Source organism: Mauremys mutica, unplaced genomic scaffold (genome assembly GCF_020497125.1).
Source record: "Mauremys mutica isolate MM-2020 ecotype Southern unplaced genomic scaffold, ASM2049712v1 001406F_np12_obj, whole genome shotgun sequence".
Taxonomy (NCBI): domain Eukaryota; kingdom Metazoa; phylum Chordata; order Testudines; family Geoemydidae; genus Mauremys; species Mauremys mutica.
In genome coordinates this window covers 37,522-40,515 of record NW_025423192.1, presented here as the reverse complement: position 1 = coordinate 40,515, position 2,994 = coordinate 37,522, and positions in this window count along the sequence as shown.

Below are 2,994 nucleotides of genomic sequence, written 5' to 3'. Positions count from 1 at the left end.
AGAAATCTGCCTGCGTCGGTGCTGTGAAGGCCATAGATAAACATGCGAGTGAGAACAGTTCTAACAAGCTACAATATAGTGTTTAGTGTTGCAAGGGGGAAGGGAGGAAAGGAAAACAGGGAGAAACAAAAGGCTTATACAAACAGCTTGACATATAAAAAGGGGGACTTGCTTGTATTTGGCGCGCTGGATTTGAGATACTGTTTCTCCTAGTGCCTGCTTTGAGATCTCAAATAAACTTGATTTGCTTCTCCACCCTGGTGTGTTAATTAGTGCGACGCACACCGGGCAACGAACCCCTGCTGCCTCCTTGGGCCCTTTGGGCCGGCAACACCCCCATGACTGTTCCTCTGTGTCCCCCTAGGAGTCATGTCCCACATTTTGGGGACCACTGAACCCTACTGGCTAATCAGGGGCTAGTGATGCCAAAGCCCAGGGAAAGGGAGAACAAGGGCAGCGGCCCTGGCACCAGAACCTTGGCCCCAAACACTCTTCTGCCTGCGGCCCTGCCCTCTTTCATCCCTTCCACGCCTTCCACCCACGGCCCCATCCACTGGGCACCTCTGCTTCACCCCTTCCCCACTGGCCCCACCCTGCTCACTCATTTACTCCTCCCCCTCGCTGCAGCCCTGAGACCAGAGAAGCTCAGTGTCCCTGCTGCAGCCCCTGGGCCAGAGCGGGGGATGGGAGCTCCTCTAGCCCTCGGGCTGACATGGGGAGACTTTTCCAGGGGCCCCAGATCAGCCGGGGCACTCAGTGATCAAAGGGGCACCCTGCGGCAGTGCGAAGGTGCACACTGCCAGTGTAGTGTCAGACACGGCTTCCTGGGGGGCTCCCACACTTCGCCCTGCTTGGACCCGGTGCAGGAACATTGTGGGGGGAGGGGCAAGTGATGACACAAAGATGCAGCTCACCCACCCCCAGCGTCCCTCTGAGACCCCATAGAGGGTTGGGGGGAGCGAGGAGCAACACTAAGTGCCCCATCCGTCCTGGTCACTGTCCCCACCTGGGCTGGGCTGTGAGGGGAGCATCAGAAGCTGCTGCTCTCTGCCCTCCCCTGATGCAGCCCGGCTGAGGAAAGTGACCTGGATGCAGGGAGCTCGGATGTGCTGGAGATATGTTGGGGAAAGGGACTGTCTGAATTGCCAAGGCAGGAAACGAACAATCTACAGCGACGTCATTAGCCACAGACACACTCTAGCCAGGCTCCAGCCAGTAGGGAAATGGGCAGGAATTCTTGCTGCTCAGCCATGGCCACACGTACAGAGCTGTACAGCAGTGAGTGTGCTGGGGAAGCTGGTCTGAGCAAACCATTGGAAATGACCCTTCAGTGAGAACAGAACCAGAGTGTAGAAAGGCCGGGCCCGGTGTTAAGTGGTTGTGGCTGAGGGCTTAGTGAGCTGGGGTATGACACCATAGGTGTCTTTCTGTGGAGGTTTGAGTCTTGCCAGCTAGGGAAGGCTGGTGTGTGGTGTTTCTATGGCTGTACTTTCAGTGATGCAGGTTTCTCTCTCCTATTGGGCATCCTACTAGATTGCCAGCTGCCTTTCAACAGCAGGGTAGAGACAGTGTGTGTGTGTGCTGGGGAAGAGTGAGTGTGTTGAGGTAGGTAGGAGCAGATCATTATTATCCCTACGTGAAAGAGGGAGAAGCTAAGGCTGCGAAAGGAGAATTGACTTGTCTTAGGTCACACAGCCAGTCACTGGCAGAGTTGGTAATAGGACCCAAGAGCCCTGATTTTCAAACTAACCATCGGATCTTGAATTTCAGACATTGAATGACCTGAATAAAGTGCTCTCCGATGAGCTCCACACCAACAACAGTGCACAGTAATTATTCAGCAAGTATTTGAGGAGAACTTCAAGGTTAGAGAGAATCATGAACTGCTCAGAGACCATTAATGCAGAGAAGCAGCAAAATTCATCAAACATAGAACTGGTTATGACTTATTTACTTGGTCTTAAAAGAGAACAACAAGGACCGGAATCTCCTCCCTGTCAATAACCCCCTGCTCAGCCAATCAGGGTAGAGACTGAGGACGGGAGGCTGAGGGTTCTCACCAGAGAGCCCAAAGGATGGCCCAGGTCACCGGTGGGGATCACTGCCCGAGCACTATTTCAGCCCCACATTTTTGGGTGGACCTTCCACAGTGGGAGCTGCCGAGCACTCCCCCGCAACACACACACACCTTCTGGTGTTGGGAGGGGAACAGATGAAAGGACAAAAGAAGCAAGAGACAAAGAGAAAGGAGAGAGGGATGGATGGAGGAAAAGGTGAAACAAAAAGGACAAAGCCTAATGTCCCCACTGATTCTGAGGGACAAAATCCCAGGTGCGCAATAAAATTCTGCCTCCTTAAGCTCGTGTTTTCCATGCCTAGAATTCAACTGTCACCAGATGGATCAGACTGAACAGGTTTCAAATCTCGAGGAGGCTCTTACCTTCTAAACAGGGATGGCTGTTTTCTAGTAAAATCACTAAAAGGGAAGGAGAAAACTCGAAAGAGGTTCCTCCTGGTGCTCACATCCGTGAACCCGAATACGCTCTCAGTCCTAAAAGAGAGACCTGGAGAAGGAGACTTGCTGAAGCAAAGCCACAGGGGTCTCTGAGGTTTCCCTGGCCCTTCGCCCCTGTCCTGCCTGGCTGATGTCAGCATCTCTCTGTGAGGTCACCACCTCCCCACCACCTTTGACCAATAGTCTGAGGTCCTGCAAAAGGCCTTTGTGATGTCACTGCCACACCCCTCCCTTGCTATAATAATGTCCTGCCCCTGGCTAGGCACTGTGGAGGTTTGAGCATTCGTTCTAGGAAGCAAGCCGGCTAGACAGGAAAACATCAAATGCTGCTCCCAATGCTACACTCAGTTTTTCAGATATTAGTCGACTTTATGGCCAGAAGAGACCATTAGAGCATCTAATCTGACCCTCTGCATATCACAGGCCTCCTGTATGACACAATAGCTACTTTAGGGGCAAACACATTCCAGAAAGGCATC